The sequence below is a fragment of the Gymnodraco acuticeps genome, unplaced genomic scaffold, assembly GCF_902827175.1.
Source record: "Gymnodraco acuticeps unplaced genomic scaffold, fGymAcu1.1, whole genome shotgun sequence".
In the NCBI taxonomy this organism is placed as follows: domain Eukaryota; kingdom Metazoa; phylum Chordata; class Actinopteri; order Perciformes; family Bathydraconidae; genus Gymnodraco; species Gymnodraco acuticeps.
The window spans coordinates 1,392,037-1,416,221 of record NW_022990313.1 but is presented as its reverse complement, the minus strand read 5'-3'; the positions used below and the strand labels follow the sequence as shown (position 1 = coordinate 1,416,221).

The window sequence follows — 24,185 nt, the reverse complement described above, 5'->3', positions numbered from 1 at the left end:
ATCAAAGGGGTGTTTTAGACTATTTTTGAGGGGTAAAATGCAGAATTACTTGTGAATTCTGTTTTGAGTGAAAAGATTACCCTTTTGAGTGTTTTTCTTGGTTAACCATTAGATATAATGGCTAAATTCTTCCTAAGTTAATTATGCGCATCCTGCAGGCCTTGATAATTTAGTCACACAGTTAAGAGAGACAATGGTCCTTCTAGATTATGGGTGAGCTGACTTCGGGTGAATAAAAGTTCAGAGATGATTGGGGGGTATGAAGACAGTTAGGCGTTGTTGGTGAGCTAGTTCTGAGGATGTCATGGGATAATGACTATTATATTTCCAACAAGTATGGCTTTCATAAAGAAACACATGACTTGGGTGATAAGATGTGTTTTGTTGTAAAATGGGCCTGTTTGGTTTTCTGCTGGCCAGCGCTGGGTCACTGTGTCAAAGCATATTTTGCATCTCCCAATGAGATGACCTGAAAAGATGACCAGCTGACCTAACCCCTTCCTTCTCTATTCTGGTATATCTCCTGTCGATTCCTGACGTTCGGCCTCTCTTCACATGCTGTCAGGACCGGAAGGATCTCCGCAGCACGCGAACCAGGGCAGGAGTGGGCCGGCATACTCCTTACACATTACAATATAATTGTAGTATATTATATTGTATTGTAATGTATTATATTGCATTGCATTATTACCTTTGATAATTAAAACAGATTATTGTTTCAACTGGTATCCGGGTGTTCTCTGTCTGATTTCCTTCCTGTTATGATTTTAAGCAGGACTCGTCAAAACGACACGCGGAGCAGAGTGGGGTTGTAAAAACCTCAAAACTCCAACACGCGTAAGTGATGTCACAATTGTTTTCCTCCACTAAGAGATAGCTAAGATCAGCGCCATATAGATCGATTCTAAGATAAGATCACTTTAACAAGATGCCTGTGTGCTTAGTACCAGGTTGTTATCATACCAGCAATGGGTCTTGCTCGTTCTTTCGCTTCCCGTCTGATGAAAGGACCAGGAGTGGCTGGATCTAGCTAGTAGCTAGCACGTTAGTTAGCATTACAGCCTTGTCATTTTTATTAGCCTTAACATGAAGTAACATTAAGTAACCCAAAATGTTAAACAGTAAGAGTAGTAGTCATATTTCGTGAACCCTTTGAAGAGTACTGTCATCGGTGTGATCATTCTATAATGCACAATTTAAGCCCGGGGGAGAAATACTAACGCTACATTAGCATCGCCGATCTTTTCTACTTCACGCTATCTGCACAAATGGTTGACATTAAACATTAAAAAGACCAGGCAGTTCAGAGAGAATCAAAGGAAGGCAGGCAGGTGTTAACTGTGATGGTTATTCTCGCGTCCAGGAAAGAGAAGCTTAAAAAGGAGACTAAATGGAGTCTCTGAGATGTTTTCAAATTGGTACTTTAATTAATAAAAAAGGCGCGGTAAAGTCACAAACAGGATATTGTCCGACAGAAAAGCAGCTGCCTCTGGCCCTCGCTAGCAGAGAAAAGAGGCCGAACCGCCCAGGTGCTGCTGTTATATAGCTTCTGCAGGCTCCTCCCTGGGGGCCGGCTCTCCGACTATTTAATGTCCGTTGTTACACATATCACAGTATACAGACATTGTACATTCAATATATATCTAAACACTCCTTTTGTCCTCCTTAACTCTTTCATGACTTTCCATTCAACACATTCCAAACGCTGTAATCAACACAAAAAATACAGGAAATCCTTCACAGCAATTCGATTTCCGGTCGCTCCGAATGTTGTGACATGCTACCCACATCTGTAAACGATAACTTACTCAAATAAACTGTACCTTCATTTAATATCCAACAATAATAATATCTCGACGTCTATAGTTGTAGTGTTGAAATCAGTAGGTTTCGGTGTGCAACATCATATCGCTGCTAAATTCACCTCTATAGGAAATGGTATATTAGCCTCATGCTAAATGCTAACCGGAGGTGAAGGATTTTCAGAATAAAAGTCTAACTGGTTGTGCACAAGAACTTCTGGTTTTTCAGTATAAAACAGCATTTAAACTAAAGGTACATTTAAGGTACATTATGCCATCAAAACATTGATTTTAATTTCTAACAGTCCCTCCTTACACACCTAAAAGGTGTGTATAATACTGAAATCAATGAGTTCTTCATCTGAACTCTGCATAGTACATAACTCATATCAAAAACATACAATCAAAATGGAATGGTTCGAATATCCTCAACTTTACAAAAATACAAAAATACTTTGACTGTGTTCAAACATAAAAGTTTTCCCTTGTGCATAACTTTTAGTGTTAACATTCAATATGGTTCTTCAAAATAGCAGCAATGGCTTGGTATCAGAACATTTCTTCCTCCCTCCTTTCACAGAAACCGTTCTCATAATACACTCAGTGTTAAGGCACTTGTTTTTACAAAGTGAAAATAAACTACCCATTTTAGAATAGTAATGATTCGAAAATACATGAAATCTACCATATTGAACAGTGAAAAATAATAAAAATGAAATAAACTATCTTGGAATAGTATAGAGTCAATTGAAATAAAAATACACTATCTTGTAACAGTATAAGTAAATTGAAATGGATTCACTCCATTTTAGCATTTTATTTTGCTCACTTCTTCACATGATTTCATCATTTAAAGAATCACATCGGCTGGACATTCATTGAACAACCTCATCTCTGAACATCCATATCGTTTAACATCATTCAAACTAACTCATCATTTTCATCAACATCTGTATTGGGGTGGGCCGTCTTGTTCTACTAGCATTTGTAACTGTCCCCCATGAGAAATGTACCCTCCCTCCTTTCATACCATTTAAGGTATGAAAGTAATATGTTCTCTAGAAGAGGCCGTCGTAATCTACTTAAATAACTATGCTAACCCTCTTTAACAGTGTGTGGAACCTTGGGTGCTTTAACAAGGACTTTAAAAACAGAAGTCATTTCATGAATGGTTTGTAGTTCAATTCAGGAATTTTCACTCATGGCAGATATGTTTCTCCTTTTAAATAACATCTCTAAATGTCAGGTCATCACTGATTAAATGGATGAGCGGTGGCACTTGTCTTTTAAAACTCATACTCTGGTGCCGTGCGCTCCCTCTGAAGCTGTAAGTAAGATTTAAAACATCTGCAGGGTGGGTTGAGCAACCCCTTCTCCCTGAACGATATTTGTTGTTGAAAATATACACCATTAAAATGAGTGATCCAAAGCCCCGCATGTATTACTCCCAATTATACTAGTTTTTTCTAAATTAAAATCTTCAATCGCTCTTTGTTTAGTGTCTTTTTAAAACTCTACATCTTGGACGACAAACAAATGTGGTTTCCGGTCGCTCCGAATGTTGTGACATGCTACCCACATCTGTAAACGATAACTTACTCAAATAAACTGTACCTTCATTTAATATCCAACAATAATAATATCTCGACGTCTATAGTTGTAGTGTTGAAATCAGTAGGTTTCGGTGTGCAACATCATATCGCTGCTAAATTCACCTCTATAGGAAATGGTATATTAGCCTCATGCTAAATGCTAACCGGAGGTGAAGGATTTTCAGAATAAAAGTCTAACTGGTTGTGCACAAGAACTTCTGGTTTTTCAGTATAAAACAGCATTTAAACTAAAGGTACATTATGCCATCAAAACATTGATTTTAATTTCTAACACAGGCAGCTTTGCATGACATTCTTCTGGACGTGTTTCCTTGTGGTGATAGTGAGGGTAGACAATCGTTTTGTTGACAAGACAGTAGTGACGGCCATCTTGGTGACGTATATTGTTCTGCGAGACCAGAGATGTAGTTCATTGAGCGTTTCACACAAACAAATGTGTTACTTCACAGTTTTACGACACTTTTTTGTGACCATTATGTTTTCAAGCCCAAGTGAACTGGCATTTGAATACGCAGAGAGAAACAATATCCCTGTACCTGCCAATTGGACAGAGAAACAATGTGCAGGTAGGCTAGGGTGTGCAAGAGAGCACATGATTCTGTAGGTTAACTTAGAACAAATGATCTTGCCACAAAGCTAAATCTTATAATAATGAATTCTCTATTCTTTAGGAATAGAGTGGTTTGGCAGGTTCCTAGCACGTCACCATCTCTCTGTCCGAACTCTGGAGGCAACATCCCTGGAAAGGGCTACAGCCTTCAATAAAACTACAGTGGGGGAGTTCTTCGAAAATCTGGCTGTAGTGATGGACAGGTGACAGAATTAATTTTTTAGTTGCAAATGTTTTATGGAGGCTTTACCTGTAAGATTTGGTTTTGAGTCTGATAAGGTTCTTCCCTTGCCTCTCTTCTTTAACAGGCACACATTCCCTCCACACATGATTTACAATGTGGATGAAACAGGCGTCTTTACAGTTCAAAAGCCACGGCAGGTAAGCTACACATGATACACTAGAGAGCACCAGACTGATACTGAGTGGCTTGTGATAATGACCAGTGAACCTGTGAACTGGAAAAAATGAATGGACTGAAATGAAATACAATGTACCTTTAGACTAATAGTAGCCTACTGATTGCACATGCCATTGATTCTAAACTTTCTATTTGATTCAGGTTGTGACAGAGAAAGGAACAAAGCAAGTTCTATCACATCAGCTGAGAGAGGAGAACTGGTGACTGTGGTGTGTGCAGTGAATGCTGCTGGGAATGCCATACCTCCCATGTTTGTCTTCCCCAGAGTTAGGTTTAAGGATGACTTCATGATAGGAGCACCTCCAGGAGCCAAAGGTGCCTCCACCAGAACAGGATGGATGAATGAAGTCACCTGGCCTGAGTTCCTTGATCACCTGATACAGCACACTCAGTGCACTCCTGACCGTCCCATGCTGCTAATCCTTGATAATCTTAAAGCTCACATCTCACTCAAGGCAGTAGAAAAAGCAAAGAGCAACAGTATTGTTATGCTCACCCTTCCACCCCACACATCCCATCGCATGTAGCCTCTCGACGTGACCGTGTATGGCCCGTTCAAGACCCTATACAACCGAGCTCTTGATGGGTGGATGAGATCTAACCCTGGCAAAACAGTCTCCATCTACCAGATTGCAGAACTTGTGAATGAGGCCTTCTTGTCAGCAGTGACACCACGGAATATCACTTCTGGATTCAAGTCCACTGGGATTTCCCATATAACAGAGATATTTTCCCTGAGGAAGCGTTTGCACCATCCATGGTGTCAGACCGGCCAAATCCTGAGCTGCAGCCTACATCCACTGGTCCATCCACTCCAGATGATCCACTCCCTGCAGATGAACCACCTGCTGTAGATGCTAATCCATCCACTCCGCGTGGTCCACATGGATGTGCCTCGCCAGCTGACTCAGATGTTCCCAGCCGACCTGGACATGTGTCTCCTCGTGACATCCTACCCCTTCCCAAATGTCCCCCCAGAGCGCAAACCAAAAGAAAGCGTGTGAAGACAGCCATCCTAACAGATACTCCTGAAAAGCAGGCAATAGAAAAGGCTTATGAAGAGAGACAAAAGAAACTGGCAGGGAAAAAACAAAATAGCAAAGAAAAAGGAAAACTGAAAAAGAAAGCACCCAAAAGGAAAATCATAGATAGCAGCTCTGAGGAGAGTGATGTCCCTGTCCCACTTGAGGATGAGAGCCCTGAGGATGAGAGAAGTGATCCTGGAAACACAGATCTGAACGTGGGTGACTTTGTCCTAGTTAACTTTGCAACCAAACACAGGAGTCTCCGTTACGTTGGCATGGTTGAGAAAGTTGAGGATGACGAAATACTTACACAATTCCTCAGAAGAATCCAGTGAAACAAGAAATAGTGGGAGAGACCCACGTTTGCTATAAAAGAAAATAATGTGGCACATGTTCCTAAAGGTGATGTGGTGAATAGGCCTGGAGGAACCACACGGAGAGAGCAACTCTTCACCTTTCCCTGTAACCTTTGTTATGGAAATCCAAAAACCCCAATACTGTAGAGTACAAGTCAGAGTGATCAAATCAAATAAATGGTGAATCAGACAGAGTTGTCTTTCTGGTGATGTTTATTCGAGGCCTCAAACAAACATTAGATACAATAAAATATAGACACAGGTCTCACAGAGTATAAGATATGTCTGCGCGAGTGTGCGCAGTTGAATAGAGTAAAAAGGCTTATATACAATAAGGGGTGGGAAGGTAAGAAATCTGTCTTCACACGGTCACATTGTTATTAGACACCTGGCCTTGAGCTGTAGAAGTTCTCGTGTGACTTTGTGTGAGTCTCAACCCAGTAGCCAAAACAGCTCTGTGGCCTAGATAGAGGAAAACAGCACATCTAACCAAATGAGAAGCATTTGGTTTAAACATATCAGGATATAATAACATTTCCACTACACCTTCAGGGCTGGAATGTAGAGTAGGCCTTGTTATAGAGTATGAGGCTGATGTTCTAATCCAGGTGGGTCTAGCCTGTGTCCCAGGCTGTTCTAGCTGGTTCTGATGGTCCTATGTTCTGAGCCCCAGACTGTGCACTAAATTTGTGAAACAAATTAATGTCTAAAACTCTTCCAAATTGACCCAGTTAATACATTAGAAAGCACAATATAATACTAGTATAGTAACACATTTTTATTAACATTTATAAAAATCAAATAATTAACAAAACCATTAACAGTAACACAGCGTCTGTCTGTGAGAAAGACATTTCTTTGTAAGTGACATTTTGGTCCAAAATGAGTTATATATATCAAATGAAAGCTCTCGATGAGCTCTTTCTAATGCCAAAAGGGTGCATGTGAATTCTAAACCAATCCAGAGTTATTCATCAAAAACCAAAAGACCTAACACGGAACACACTGAACGATTTGGGGCCAAAAGGACGTAAGTGCACTTATGCCCTTTTGGCCCTGAGAAATGTATTATGGGTAAAGCCTTTGGATAGCACTTGAGTCAAAATGGCTGACACCATATGTAAGCAAGCTAGGTCAACCATGAGAAGAAAGCTTTTCACTGCTGAAGAAGTGTTACTAAGCTTATTTCAAGATGCAGAAGAGCTTGATGAAGAGAATGAAATAATCCAGGATTCAAAGTCAATGCTGAGTGACAAAGGAAACTTTTACAGATCCATCTTCAACAGAGAATTCAACTCATCATGTGGTGCTGTACTCTGACACATGTGGTGGGCAGAACAGGAATGCTGGTTTTAGTGCCATGTGTCTCCATGCAGTCAACACCTTGCCCATCTCCATTATTGACCATACATTCATGGAGTCTGGACACAGCAAGATGGAATGTGACAGTGTCCATGCAGCCATTGAGACCGACAGAAAAAAAGGGCCTTTGTACAGTTCGGAGGGGTACTACACTCTTGTGAGGATGGCAAGGAGGAACAGGCCATAGAAGGTGATTTAGCTTGGGCACAGTGACTTTCTGGATTTCAAGTCCTTCTCACAACACACTAGAGCTGCTCGATTATGGCAAAAATCATAATCACGATTATTTTGGTCAATATTGATATCACGATTATTAAATACGATTATTCATTGACTTTGAAAACATCCATTTATTGAACTTAATTAAAAAAAAATAATAATAATTTGAACAGTATCTTTTTAACAGTTGATTACCCTGAACTTTAAGTATAACTCAACTGCAAAGTATTCAGCTGAAGCCACATATTTTTTAACTTCCCCACGGCATTTGTCATACAGGGCAGGCAGTGCAGATCTGGTGAAATGATGCCGAGATGGCATCGCGTAATGCTTGTCCATAGTGTTAGTCAGTTGCTTAAACCCCTGGTTGCTGACCGTGCTAACTGGGCACATGTCTTTAGCTATGTAGAATATGATGGCATGTGTTATATCTTTGTGTCCTTGCGAGCTGCTTGAGTAGGCCGTTGCACTGTAAAGCGCGTCCTTAATTGATGACTGTGATGTGGTGGATTGTTTGTTTGTAGCCTTTATTTAACCAGGTGAAAGCCCCTTGAGATCAAAAGATCTCTTTTTCAAGGGTGACCTGCAGAATGCAGGATGAAGTTGAGGGGGCACGCTCGTGAACTGTCAACAGGGGGGCGGGGGGAGCCTCGCTGCGGGGAAATTGTGGACCTCGTTGCAAGCCAAAATCGTAATCGAGATTAAAATACGATTAATTGCACAGCTCTACAACACACGGTCCGAAACATAACCAAAGACACAGAGGGACAAACAGTTAGTTGGCAGAAAATTAAATGGCTGCGCTACACAAAAGAGGATCCGAAAAGGATTCAGTTCAAATATGAGCTGTCCGACCAAGCTGCATGTTGGAAATGTTGGAAAGCAGGAGACCAGAGGTGCTCATGCAATTGAACCAAAGAAGATGCACACAGGTCCACCTGGGATCACTGCTGTGAAAAAGAAAGACGTACTCGCACAAATGGGAGTATCCCTCACTCCTACCGATGGAGCGCTCCATTTCAGACGCCTACCCGTGCGGGTCCGTGATCGGCACGGGGTGGGCCCCTGCTGAAAAGGAAAACCCCCCCGCAGGACTTGAAACGCCCCCTTGATAAATACATTTAATTATAATGAAACCAGCTGCAATGGATCATGGATCCACCAGGGGGAGCCGTGATTAAAAAGCTGCCACACTGGAACTCATGTGAAATAAACAGCTGATCTACAGGTATCTGATATAGCGGATATTTGTTAAAATCCATATGTCACGGATAGGATCATATTCTGTGCTAAATAAGAGACATGTAATCATTTACTAAACATCACCATGTTTTTATTTAACAAAATAATGTTTAATTCACGTTGGCGTAAGTACAAAACCATCGCTATGTTTTTAGATCAGGAAATGCATCCAGGCTCAAACAAACAATTTTCAATCATCATCCTCATGATCATTTAATGTATCATATGTTCGCGAGTTGAAATGAATGCACTAAATTTAATCCACGTGAGTTTACAACAACAAAAATAATCGCTTTGTTTTTATATCACATCCGACCGGAGGAAAATGCAGCACGGGTCTCACTACCGATCATCCTAATCCCACGGGCAAACAATAATAGCCTATGTCAGGGGTAGGCAAGTAAGTTTGGCCGTGGGCCAATTTTTTTCTGAGCCACAAGATGGCGGGCCAGAACATAATCAAATTCAAGGAATTTATTTTGGTAAGACGGCGCAGCGCCCCTGTTCCCCGGTTCAGAAAAAAACTCTGATATCGCTGATAACCCTCCCCATCAACACTCTGATGCGCAGTCAGATCCGCTGATTGGTTCACTGATGATATAGGCGCCCAATCCAGAGCCTCTGGCTAGACCCGCCCAAAGAGAGGCTCGTCCTCTCTAGCCCCATTTCAGTCCCAAAGCCAGGGCTATTATCTGTATTTTAACAGACTTATCTTTTAAATTGAGGTGTATTTATTGTTCTCTTCAAAGTAAATTTTGCTCTGACATTTTAGGGAGGATGGTCCTCCCTTTCCTCAATGGACGAGCCTCCACTGAGTAAAGTAGAGTTATTAACTAGGTAGCAGTGTTATTTAACATACTTTTATTGTCAAGTATTGTCAAGTTCTCTGGGTTTTTGGCATTTATTTGAGTGTTTGCCCACATTTGAGAGGCTTGAGGGGCAACAGAGGATGCATGGACAACTCGAATCCTTTTTTCTTTTCTTTATTTCAACTTTTCAAGGACACATTAGGATTCTTTCAGGTTGAAAACCTTTTAAAAAAAAAGAAGAAATTACATCATATTTTGCTTTGCATAACCTAAATTAATCAGTAACCAAGTATTTTACTCAAACTCAATGTATTTATTAGTTAAATCACTCCTCGCCCTCCATGATCAAGCGGCTTCTCCAATTTTGTTGTCAATGTTTTACCTGAACTTTGTTACTGTTCACATATAAGTAAACATTACGTTTGAATGATTTAGTGAGCTGGTGTTATTTTTTTCAAACCACACACCGAATGTTGGCTATTTCAGCACCACGCGCTGTCCACCTATTGATCCACTATCAGCGTCAGTGCACCCCACAGCCTGATTGTGCCTGTGCTGTGTGTCGTTCACTCTCAACATGGATAGGGTAATAAGCATTATTCAGGTGTAGGTATATTCTCTATTCGGACATTATAGCATATATGTGCGACTGTCGGTCCGATGTTGTAAAAAAAAAAAAAAAAAATCTCAAAATATTTTTTTATTTTTTATTCTCAAAATTACGGGCCAAATATTATTCCTGGCGGGCCAACAATGGCCCGCGGGCCGCCTGTTGCCGACCCATGGCCTATGTACAGTGTTAATAGTTTACTGTATTATTAGTGTCTAATATTACTGGGGATTTCGGAATGGTACTGGATTTTGATTTATTGTATCGGCTTCATATCGCAATATATTCCCGAAGTCTGAAATGCAAAAATGTCCCACATTAGGGCAATTCACCCTACATTTAATCATTCATACAAAATCATATTTCGTTTATTTTTAACTAAATAAATGTGGTTAAATCCACATAATTTACTGTGTTAATTGTTTTCTGTAGTATTGTGCACATTACTTTTCGCTGCTTGTTGCACCCCTGGTTAGAAGCTAAACTGCATTTCGTTGTCTCAGTACCTGCAATATGTGCAATAACAATAAAGTTGAATCTAATCTTGAGCAGGAACAAATGTATTTAGGCTACTTAGTACATATCTGACATAAACGATTAAACACATTTGTGCATTCTTTAAACCGAGTCAAGCCGAGTCCGGAGGTGGCGGCACATTAAAGTGTGCACCTGATTGTTTAACTTGAAGGTGCCTGATGACATTTCATCTTTCAAACAAAATCATATTTCGTTTATTTTTAACGAAATAAATGTGGTTTAATCCACATAATTTAGGCCTACTGTGTTAATTGTTTAGTATTGTTTAACTTGAAGATGCCTGATGTGAACATTTCCAGAAGAACTCTAGCTTGAATGGCCTTTGTATGTATACAGTAGGCCTACACATAGGCGGCGCGTGAGGCTCAGGTTTGGGAAGGCTAAATAACTTTGTTTTTCATTTTACGCTGCCCGCCTCCGGCATCTTGCGGAAGTTTATGAAGAGTATTATGCAGAAGATGTGATGCAGCATATTTTTGGTATATTCATTTTAATCTCACCAATATATAAGAGGTGTATTGCATCATGTTATCCCTAAATATATGTGTGGGTATATACATTCCTGTGTATTAATAGTTGAAGGAACAAAATACATTTTTCCTCTTAAATATAGAGAGGTTTTTTATAGATTCCTGAAACAATGTTCCCTTTTTCTTTAAAGTAGATTAGCGCAATAGTCTTTTTCTTTCACTTATACCCTTTTCATCAAAAGGGTGCTTTAGGCTATTTTTGAGGGGTAAAATGCAGAATTACTTGTGAGTTCTGTTTTGAATGAAAAGATTACCCTTTTGAGTGTTTTTCTTGGTTAACCATTAGATATAGTGGCTAAATTCGTTCTAAGTTAATTATGCGCATCCTGCAGGCCTTGAGAATTTAGTCACACAGTTAAGAGAGACAATGGTCCTTTTAGACTAAGGGTGAGCTTACTTCGGGTGAATAAAAGTTCAGAGATGATTGGGGGGGGTATGAAGACAGTTAGGCGTTGTTGGTGAGCTAGTTATGAGGATGTCATGGGATAATGACTGTTTTATTCCTAACAAGTATGGCTTTCATAAAGAAACACATGACTTGGGTGATAAGATGTGTTTTGTTGTAAAATGGGCCCGTTTGGTTTTCTGCTGGCCAGCGCTGGGTCACTGTGACAAAGCATATTTTGCGTCTGCCAATGAGAGGACCTGAAAAGATGACCAGCTGACCTCACCCCTTCCTTCTGTCTTCTGGTATATATTCTGTCGATTCCTGAGTTCGGCCTCTCTTCACATGCTGTCAGGACAGAAGGATCTCCGCAGCAAGTGAACAGGGCAGAAGTGGGCCGGCTACTTCTTAAAACATTACAATATGATTGTAGTATATTGTATTATATGGTATTGTAATGTATTATAGTGCATTGCATTATTACCTTTGATAATTAAAACAGATTGTTTAAACTGGTATCTGGGTGTTCTCTGTCTGATTTCCTTCCTGTTATGATTTTAAGCAGGACTCCCCCTGCGAGATGGAGTTCATGACTTTATGAGCTGTTCATGAGCACTCATGAAACATTCATGAACAACTCATTATATGTTCACTTGTCATGTTCATGAACCAAAATTCTTAAAATGCTCATGAACCATTTTAAAGAGCAGTTCATGACATTTTTATGAACATTGTTCATTCATATAAAGTTCCTGTTTTGCTCATGACAGACTTTTATGAGCAATTTATGAACTTTTCATGATCCAGCCAATCACAAAATTATAATTAAAACCCCAAAAAGTTTGCATGAGCATTACATGAACTTTTCATGACTATGAGCATTTCATGAATTTTGGATGATTGTGGCAAGTTCAGAATATTTTTGAATATTCATGAGCATTTTATGAACTTTTGATGATCAGTGTGATGATTTTAAAAGACCTCTTGAATATTCATCTACTATTTGAACATTTCTTTATTTTTTAAAACTTTTAATCTTAAAACAAAACAATAGTGCATTTGAAACTGAACATTATCTGTATTTATTTTGGTGACATTCATATCATTTTATGGTTTATCTGTACTGTTTGAGAAGCAGTACGAGTAAGTAGCGCCAAGGTGGAACCTTTGGCAGGTGAGCGGTGACATCTGGGTTATTTTAGGGGGGACACTTCCGCCCCCTCCTCAGTCAGAAGCAATCCAGACGATCAACCGGATCCTGTGTATAATTATTGCTGCTGCACTTTTCTGTTTTCTACAGGTCAGTACATGATGAAAATGATCGATGTTAACTTGTGTGAATTAGATATGATGTTGGAGATGTTTAGGAGAGTGTGTCAGAAAGTTTTGAGCATGTTTGACATAGTAACGGTATTTTAAAAATACTAAACTGTCGGCAACAATAGATGCCATTTTCGCGGGCTTCAGCCGCGCCTGGGTAAATGTGACCTGAGCGAAGGCTCGCAGGCAGGTTAGCTGCTGCGCACGGGTAATATGTTTTGTTTACCTGAGTGAGGTCTTGCAGGCACATTGCCTTGTTTTTTGTTTATTAACATTGACAGTGTATTTTTGTGATCTCCATAATATGTTATATTTGGTAAAGATAGATATATTGATAGAAAGTATTATTTGATAGCGTTATGTGTTTATATTGACTATGTTGAATTTCTCCTTGAGATACAGTAATGGACTGTGACAGACGGATAACTTAAATGGAGAAATGTGATGTTTGTAAAGTACAGCTATTTGAATGTAACTGTGTACTTTGAATTTTGAATAAGAAGCAATCCAGACGATCAACCGGATCCTGTGTATAATTATTGCTGCTGCACTTTTCTGTTTTCTACAGAAATCATTTATTGTTGCTGTGGTACCCAAGCTTTTGGGACCCGTAACAAAAAAATGTGTGCAGCTGAGTGTCAAGAACTGTGCTTCAAATGGTGATAGGATTAATTGTAGTGCTCCACCTGTATACATGTATGTTTGTTAATTTGAATAAAGTTCCATTGTGATTGACATAATTGTTGTTTTCTATGGTTGCCAATTGACCCACAGTCAATGGTTCATGTACATGAACAGTTCATGAACAGTTCATAGCCAGCCATTGAATTATATTCAGTGACTGGGTATGAACTGTTCATGAAGTTGTTATGAACAGTTCTTGATATGTTCATGAACCATGGTTAATTCATGAACAATTCTTGAAATGTTCTTGGTTGAATACTGAATATCCCTACACTCACTGAAAACTCCATTTCATGAATTGTTCATGAACCTGCCTAAAACCATATTCCATGAATTGTTCATGAACCATTCCAGAACAGGAGTTTCATGAGTAGTTCATGAACTGCCCTAGTGCCATTTAATGTTCATGGAACTTTCATGAACAGTTCATCAACTTTGTTATGAGCTGTTTATGAGCTGTTCATGAATATGGTTCACTAATATTCCATGAACTTTTCATGACAAGTTCATGAACAGTTCACTATCATCTCACCGGGGTATGCCCACGCACGTTCGTTCAGCAAATATGTGGCTACAGCGCTTCAGCCTCTGCGGGACCATGGCATGAGGGTCTTCTTTTATCTAGACGACCTCATAGTCATGGCCAGGTCCAGGGAATGGGCAATGTTTCACACAGCCCAATTGACCCTACACCTAACCAAGTTGGGTTTTGCGGGCAATTGGAAGAAGAGCAGTTCCATACAGGTAGAATATCTGGGGGTGATGCTCGATGCAGGCAGACTACGTGCCACCCTGACAGAAAGCAGACAGGCATCCCTTCTTCGGGCAGTTGGCAGACTGCGTCAGGGGGCGACGGTGACAGCTTTGACCATCATGCAGACTCTGGGTCTCATGGCGGCTGCTCACTTTGTGGTACCACTCGGATTGTTGCATACACGTCGCCTGCAGAGGTGGTTTATCGGCCTTTCGTTTAGATCCCAAGAGGCACAAACCACGTCTGGTGACCATCCCCCCCCCCCCCTTCAGTAGAGAGCAACCTCCGATACTGAGGGTCCCCAGGGCATCTACGGAGGGGATCTCCACTGGGGCGAGTGACCTCCTACACTCAGAAAAAAAGGTACGAAAAAGACCTTAAAAAGGTACAAACGCTTGTCACTGGGGTGGTACCCTAAAGGTACAAAAACTATGGGTACAAAGTTGTACCCTTGTACCTTTGTATGTACCTTTTTACATAGGTACATATACATGTACCTTCTGAAATGGTACACATTTGTCTCTTTAGGGTACCACCCCAGTGACCAGGCTATGTGTACCTTTCAGGTACACATTTGTCACTTTATTGTACCTTTAAAAGTGAGTATAGGTTTTTGTCAGACAAAACAGGCAAAAATCCAAATATTTTAGTTTAATCTCATTTAATCAATATCAAAACACGTTATCCCTCACATCACTCCCATCAGAAAGTCAGCACATAATATAGATGGCAACTTGCATGTTACAACAATAATCAATAAAAGCATCAATTCATTTCCTACGAACGCTGAAAAATTAAAATAAATGTTCAATAACCCATCAATATAGAAAAACATACTTTTGATATACTGATGACCAACAACCCGTCATCCACAGTATATATATCAATGGGTGAAACATTCACCAATACAATGAAACACATTTTCATAAATACAGCAATCTATCAAAGCTTCACAATTCTCATTAGTTTGAAATATTCAACAACAATTTGTAATCCACTGCATAGCGATGTGAAAATATGACCAGTGTCATACTGGTCACCCAGTCGGTCAGTCAGTCACCCAGTCACAATATTACTTGGAAATATTCACCAACAATTTGTCATCCACGGTATAGCTATCAAGAGGGGAAAAATTGATCTCTTGGCCTGGCAGAAAACATGACCAATCAGTGTCATACTGGACTTGGTATGCATGGAAATGTTTAAGATATGATACTGGAATCAGCATTTTCCCACACAAAACCCATTTTGTGTCCATGTTTAAAATGTATTTTACCTCAAAAAACAAGGGAATTTCCTCAGAATGAACTGTTGCAATAACGAAAATGTCCTTTAAGGCATACTTAACATTGTGTAATAAAACCTCAGATACACGTTGAACAACCTTGCCATTCAAATCAATTCCTACAAAGTTTGAAAGAGCTGTCTGAAGTTGGGCTGGTAAAGATTCAAATGGTGTGCCAATACTCTTTCCTGGTACTTTTTCAAAGTCACATAAAATCTTGGAGGAAAACTCCCAGCACTGTTTGTATTGGTGACGGCTACTTAGTGTTGTAGCTATATTAATGACGTTTCTACAATTACTGGCAACATTTTAGAAATACTGATGCTTCCCTTCAAATCGCATGCACCAAAGGGATCGAAGAGGTCCATACATTAACATAAGTCGAGAGTAATGTATCATATAATGGCACTTGGGTGTAATGATCCCAAATACGTCTTTCATTTCTCCGAGGAACTCCTGTACAAGTAAGTCTAACATGGGAAGACACCGCTTTTTTACTGTAGATGCCATGACAATATCTGAAATCTCACGACACAAGAGGAACACATTCCAATATTTACTATCTGGTGGAACACGGTCTGCTATTAGAAAAGGGAGCAATGTGTGCAGATGTAAGTGAGTTGAATTGATTAAACTCACTCCTCAGTATAAATCACCCACCCGCACCATTGAATACTAGCATTTCAGTGGCGTAGTTGGTGGTGTTTGAGGTGGTCACAAGAGTTTGTAAGTCAGAGGATGAGATCGTACCCACGTGGGCAAGTGAGGGTGGAAGCTAGGACGCAGTAGGGCTGTGCAATTAATCTGTGCATTCCCTTTCGCAATGATGCTCTCAATGATACACATCCTGCCCTCCCTAAAAGCCCGCTCGGCCAGGTTGTGTCTTGCAGTCTGTTTAATAAATCCATATAAACACTGTGAGGTATCTATATTACTTTGTAAGGGTAAAACCCCAGCTCGGTTCAATAACCAAAATCCAGTGAACAGAGATAACAGTACTCGAGTTTCAAGTTTACTTGCTGCAAGGAGAATCGGCGAGTGACATGCAATGTCCACTCCTTAACCAACTCGCCTTCTCCCAGTGCATTCTTTTTATTTCAACAATACAGTAACATGACAATCATGTGGTGTTGACCAACGCCTTATTTGTTAGTGTGAATCTTGTGACTCTCAGTCATGTGAATCTGTGTGTGTGTGTATGTGTGCCATTTGAACAGACTGTTCTCTGTTCCTCCATTATGCTTCTTGTAACACAGCAATGAGAATACATTATGAAAACACTTTTATCCTTCAATAAACTCTAACAAACACGTTACAAGGGAAGCTTTAGTTGCTGTGTCTTTATTCTCCGATCTCTAGCGTACAGTCAACTTTTACTAACCTCGTCAAGCCGGAGCCTCTTAACTACTTCCTGTTTCCAGGTGAGGGGTTACCAAAATAAGAGTACTGCGTGTAGCAGTATAATTAAACATTACAGGTTGTGAGTGACATTAGTTATCATATTTATATATGTTTAGTAGGTTGTGGAAGTGCGCTCCAAATTATTTGTTTATCTTCTGTATTTATTATTTTGATATTATTTATTTAAATGTAGATATAAATGTTTTTGTTACGTTACATTACAGGGTAATCAACTGTTAAAACATATTGTTCAAAATATATATTTTTTAAAGTTCAATAAATGGATGTTTTCAAAGTCAATGAATAATCGTGATTAGGATTTTTGCCATAATCGAGCAGCCCTACGACGCAGTGACACCTGTACACAGACAGCATTACCTGGTAGATCTTCGCTCAGTGACTCTTCTCTTGCCTGCAGATATATCTTCTCCAGAGGGGATTTTCCTCTTGCAAGGGCCAACACCTTGGGTAGAATGAGGAGAAATTCCTCTCTGAAGCGGTGCTGCAGGTTTTCAATGTTGTGGATGCGGTTCATTTCCTCACACAACTGCATAGACGGACAGAAACAAAAGACAACACAGTACAATTTAGAGAGGTTGATTGTATGGACGGAACACTACGCGTGCAAGTAGCGAAGGGTTACATATTTTACATACCCCAGCAGGTGTCTTCAAGAATGGATACTTATTGGCGATAGTATCAGCCCGTACCCCCTCAGCCACCTCCTTTCTCCTCCACTGAAATGTCTTGGTCATGGCGTTGGTAACGATGCAGGAATCAGGCTGGGTCTTCAGGTATTGTCGTTTCAAAACCTGTGTGTGTGCATCAATGGAGGACTCGTCCTCCCCAGAAACAGAAATGATGTCCTGCAGATAGACAAGACAGATGGAGACAAATGACAAACATGAGCCTGGCTTAATATAGCAGTGCCACCATTTTCTATATACTGTATTTACTGACTCAGTTTTAAGTGTATACAGGCTGATAGGAATAAACTCACTGAAGATCATCTGACAGAAGTCGTTATTATTTTCTGGTGCTTGGGGTGATCTATGATGCCCAAACTTTTGCTTCATGTTTCGAACTACCTCGTGGTGGACCAGGGGCGTCCTTTCAGCTTTGAACCGCCGTTTTAAAGACATATGCCAGGTGTTCTAATCAGAGGAGACAAAGATTTAAATTAACCCAAAACATTTTTGTGAAACTCATTGAGTTTAAAGAGAAGGTAGCAGATGTTTGGCCACTACGGAGCTGTTGAGCTAAAGGGGATTCTTTGTCAGTAGATGGCACCCATGTATTGGTCGCACTTTCATAGCTGACAGACTGTCAATCAAAAGACGGCATGGGCACAGATATGATAGACAGGTGGTTCATCCAATCCCCTGCCAAGTATTTTTGAAAGTGCCTGCCCTTTTCAAAACAGTTTACCATAGAGTCTTCCCAGTTGGTTGTGTGAAACAAACAAATCAGGTATGTCAGGTTATGGAAATAAAAACATATATTGTGATGTAACCCAGATAACACCTCATTAGAAAAAGTTCATTTGTAAATGAGCTCTCGAAAAGGCTTTTGTCCTTAATCGAAAATGCTATAGGGGAGATATAATCTGTCAATTCAACAAACCACATAGGACTATAAAACCAGTAAAAGTAACTTACATATCTATTCCCCTCCATATCCTTCAGGAAAGGATACCTGAAAATCAATGCTTTGGCCACTTTAATATATTCAGAATTTGTCGGATACCTAGAGAAAGCAGGATGAGAAAGTAAGTTAAGTATTTGTATGATCACAATACTGTAGAAGGTGTGCTGACAAATATTTACAATAGCAATATTTACATTGTGTATTGTGCCATCGTCTCATGCAATATCCTCACGATTTTGTGTCTATCAGTAGACACTTTATGGCATGGTTGTTTTGTGTCCAGTTTGGTCTGGATATCTTTGGGGAACGTTGGCAGGGGAAACACAGCAGGGAAACTCCCATATTCTTGACTGCAGGACAAAGAGGCATGTGATTAGCAAAGGACAAAAAAGCTGAAAAATATGTGAGGACATGTGATTATATTTAATCACATTATCGCTATGTGTGAGTGATATTTGATCATCCATGTAATCAATACCCCTTCCCATTCAATCACACACTCCCATGTCATTGTAAACACATGTTCCTGCTTCCCATGACTGATATTTGTATTCTAATGAAAGTGTCAACCATTTCCCCCCTGATTAGTTAATACATAGAAGTAAAGCTAAGACATGAAAGCTACAACAAAAGTTATCGTAAAAAATAAAAGCAGTTGGTTAATATTGAGCGTTCAACAAGGTAATGTCACACTTGCCATGTTGGAGAAAGACAGTCATTTGGCAAGATCTCAAAAGTCAGCGTTGTAGATGGCTCTGGCTCCTTCAGCTGGCGTGCAAATTGTAGGAATTTTGCTTGCTTTTTGAAGGAACCTTCAAAGAGGTGTCAGGCCATAGGAAATTGCTTCCTCGTCCACATCATTATCTGAAGACACAAATTATGTTAGCAAATCTCAAAACACTTTTCAGAATGTAATCATTCCTAATCCATGCTGACATTATGTCGTTCCACATTCAAGTCAAATCCAATCTCATTGTTAGCAGTTCCAGTTCTAGTCAGGTTAGCAATACATTTGAGTTGATAATAGCCAAGTTTCCCGGGCTGATTTTTAGTCCCAGTCTGCCCCTGCATGTAATCAACATACACTAGCACAGCTGTAAGCTATGGCTAACACTCTGCTAGCTACATGGATGGCTAGCTAATGCCCCTTTCACACCAATGCGGTTCCAGGGCCGGTTCGGAGCTAGAGCCTGAAAAGCGTTGGTCTAAAAGCAAGAACCGCATACTTCACGTTTACGTAGGAGTGGGGTGAGATTAACCTGAGCTAACAGTTTAAGTATGGCAAATACAAGTTGTAACAAGCAGTAGCGCTGAGCAAAGTGACTAGAACGCAACCACACACTTATTAAAAAAAACACACTTTATAAAGTCAGGCAACACTAACCAGGCTTCGTGTGATTCTGTTTATTTGTTCCTTACTTTGACCATCCGTTCGCTGTTATTGATCATTGTGGAGAGCAGGCAGACGTTTTGTTTTGTATTATAGCAGCTATCGGATGGAATCAATACATGGGCTGCACAGGTTGCCATGTCCGACCATCACAAGTAGAATGAACTACATTAATAAACAATGAACCACGGCACTCTGGAGAAAAGTGCAAGGTTGGAGAAGTAGTTATTTAATTTAATCTGGCTTCGTATGATTAAAAGTAACAGGATCATCGACCCAACGCAGTCACCCATTGTTGTTGTGAGCACCGTTGGGGAGAAAATCAGCTACGTAAACGGTAACGTCATGACGCAGCAGCGGCAGCACCAGTCGGGCTCTGGGCGGTGTGAACAAAAAGGGGGGGAAGAAAAACCGGTTTCGAATCAGAAGAGCAAGCACGGAGCTAGAACGGGAGCTGCGTTGGTGTGAAGGGGCATTTCATAGGTAGCTTCGCACACGGCTGCTTCCCGCATAACGTTACATGTCTGCATGTGCTCATGTCAAGCAATCACTACACTAGCACATATGTAGCTAATCTTGAGCTACGGCTAACTAACGTTGTCTTGGAAATGAAGAATCTCTCCTTTATTTAAGCAGAAGAAAATAAATATGAGTGCCTTTTCCACAATGAACAGATTCATGTTGGTCAATAGCCCCGTGTCTGTGAGCTTTAGTGAAAGCCACCATGCTAATCACCCATCCAGCAAAGTAGCCAGACAACTGTCACAACGCCTCCATCGCGCGCTCACTGTATGTACATTGTCTTTGAAATAACGTAATGGCTAGCGTTGGCGCTCTGCTAGCTAGGCTAACTATATTCAGTTAGCTAGGTAACGTTAGTTAGCTTCACACACGGTTGCGTTATGACCAATACATTCAAAAACATTTAACCGGCAGTATTTTGTTGTTCTCCAGGGACTATGGAGCTAGCTAGCATTAGATACCATCTCCCCGGTCTTTTCATGAAAGGCATTAGCCTTAGTTAGCTAAATGTTAGCTACTTGACCAGTCATGAATGAAGGTAAAGTTCACTTACCTCTGAATTTCCTAGCTTCCAGTTCAGTTACTTCTATCCCGTATTCTACTACCTTGGTGATAATATCACTAGTGGATAGACAGGTCAAGGCAGAAGTTGTCCCACTGTTCGCCATGTTACATGTAACACCGAGGTCTTTTGAAAAAACGGAGTCTTTCAATCTGGACAAATATGACCGTTAGATTATCTCCCGCTCTCAGCTCTCTTAACCAATCAGGTGTTGTGTAACATTAACGTCTATTTCTCAGCGAAGCACAGCAATAATAATTAAAATTAGATTAAACCAAGTTTATTATCACATATCATACATGAAATTAGTGAAATAGCCTACTTGTAAAACAACATTTCAAAAAAATATATTTTTTTTTTTAAACCACAAGGTATTTGCAGCTATACGTTCAAATACCTGAAAAAATTACAAACAGCCCGTTCTTTTTGATAAACTGTCCACTTATTGGTGATCTACATGGTTACTTTCAACCCTGAACAAATATTAAAACTTAATAAAGTGAGCAGAGCCACTGCAGGCTATAGGCATTCACTATGTGAAGGGTACACTTATGTACCTTTGCCGCAATACATATGTAATGCGTACCTTTTACTTGAAAAGGGTACTTATTAGTACCATACAGGAGCATGAGTGTACCTTTTTAAAAGGTACATTTGTATATTTTGTACCTTAAAGAACAAAAATGTACCTGTACTGTACCTTTATTTCTGACAGTGTATATCACGTCTTCACAGTGACAGGATGGGGGAGGACATGCCAAGGGGGAGCTATAGGTGGTGGCTGGCCTCTGACAGTGGCTCGTAGGGATGGGTATCATTAAGGTTTTAACGGTACTACTACTTTTATCGATACCGCTTATCGGTCTTTCAACGGTACTTTTATCGGTTATTTTGGAGAAAAAAACGAGGTAAACTAACTATAAATTGTATGTCAGGGACTAAGCTAAAATTCGGCATATTTACAGTTGAAGCATTATTTGTCTAAAGTGTTTATTAATGTGCATTGTCCCTATTCAAATAAACGATTAAATGAAAATAAAGAAATTGTGAACAAAACTAACATTGATTTTTATTTAAATTAAATACATAATATTTCACATCAAAAGAAACAACGTTTTAACAAATCGTATTAAATAATCTGATGACAGAACTGTAAACAGAATAGATGAAACTTTAACAAAATAAATAACTCTGTTACCTCTAATCATTAACCCATGTTTGTATAATGTAGTTAACTCCGTGTGTTGCTGCTAGCATACATAACACCTGACGTGGAAACGTTACTCGTGGATGGGGCTACAGAGCTACTAGAAAGACAGTCGAACCCGGTGAATTTCTCCGTCTGGATGTGGTGCACTTTTGCTAAATGTTTAGACAAATTGCTCGTGTTACCGCCCTTACATGCTAAACTCTTATTGCACTTTAAGCATCGAGACGGGTAAAGTTTAACCACACCTCGGAGCGCTTAGTTCTCTCCGCCATCTCCTCCGTGTGTGTGCTGCTTGCTGCATGTAGCAGCTGGGTGTGTGTAAACTGCCCGCCCCCTCGCAAGCAGGCGGGGAAGAGAGAGATCGAAAATACTAAAAAATTACGCATTTTGCAGTCTTTTTGCGTATTAGAAACGGAGTTGGCGACACTAAAACTGCAATATAATGTTTGTGTAGCAATAATACATGTTACATATTTTTTACATGTCTCCAGTACCGATAAAAAGACCGATAACGTCGGAGCTTAACGGTACCACGGTCTTTAATAATTCAGCCCCGGGGCCCGTTTAATACCGGGCTCGGTACAGCAACCTCCTAGAGCTGCAAGCAGTGATGCTGGTCCTACAGCACTTCAAACCCTTAATACAGGGCAAACATGGGCTAGTGAGGAGCGACAACCGCACCACAGTGGCGTACAATAACAGGCAGGGCGGAGTCCGCTCCGTAGCCATGTTGACCACAGCAGAGATCCTGTGGTTGTGGGCTTGCACGTCCCGGGACGTGAGAGCGGGGGGCCGACCTCATGTTGAGAGGCGGGCCCCTGTCAGACGAGTGGAGGCTTCACCCGGAGGAGGTGAAGCAGGTCTGGACTCAGTTCGGGAGAGCAGAGACGGACCTGTTCGCCAATTGGCGCAACAGCCACTGTGCCCTGTGGTTCTCCCTGGCCCGGTGGGACAATCCGCCCTTGGGGGTGGACGCTTTGCACACGAGCCATGGCCAATAAAGCTGATTTACGCTTTTCCACCGTTGCACCTTATCCCCCCCCTTCTGGAGATAGTGAGGCGGGAACGTCTGTCAGTCATCCTAGTGGCTCCAGGTCGCCGCGGTACGCAGAGGTGACACAGATGATGGTGGGCCAGCCCTGGACGATTCCTCAGGTCTGGGGGCGCTGTCTCAGGAAGCAGGTGCAATAGGGGCGTTACCCACTCTGGGCCAACCTCTCCAGGCTTGGCTCCTGAGAGGGACAGGCTGAGACAGGGGGGATTGTCTGACGAGGTTATTCAGACTATCCAAGCAGCAAGAGCTGGATCCACCACAGCCTGTTACAGGACAAAGTGGGCGGGATTCCAGTGATGGTGTGACGAGGAGTCTAGAGCCTCTATCTTGTACGTTGGGTTCTAATCTATCCTACTTACAGATACTGGTGGACAGGGGGCTGGCTCATTCCACAATTAAAGTGTATGCAGCAGCCATTTCGTCCTGCCATGAGGGATTTGGAGGCAGGTCAGCTTTCAGTCAGTCAGTCCGCTTATGTTGCCGTTTTTGCAGGGGGTCAGAGGCAGCGCCCAGTAGTGCACGCCTCCTCCCCACAATTTTATCTGCCATTGGTGCTCGAGGCTCTGGTCACAGAACCGTTTGAGCCTCTGGAGCTCTCCTCCCTGAAAGCACTGTCATGGAAGACAGCGTTGCTACTTGTCTTGACTTCGGCCAGAGAGTGTCCGAGCTGACCGCTCTGGCGGTGCACCCAAGTTGTCTTTTCATCCCGGGCGACACTCAGACCGAACCCCTCCTTTGCTCCCAAGAGCCTAAGGAGTTCGTTCAGGTCGAGGGCTATTCAGTTAGGTGGCTTTAATCTTCCACCCCATATTGGGGCCAGGGAGGCGAAATTGCA

At 41.0% G+C, this 24,185-nt stretch overlaps 1 long non-coding RNA gene across 1 annotated transcript; it reads right to left on the bottom strand.

The window, feature by feature from the left end:
• Positions 1-17,998: 17,998 nt before the first annotated feature.
• LOC117550415 lies at positions 17,999-18,930 on the bottom strand. The gene is made up of 3 exons (XR_004569638.1): positions 18,807-18,930; positions 18,624-18,711; positions 17,999-18,119 (listed from the first exon to the last, which is right to left on the bottom strand). It is a non-coding gene; the product is annotated as an uncharacterized LOC117550415 (long non-coding RNA).
• Between the last annotated feature and the right edge of the window lie 5,255 nt (positions 18,931-24,185).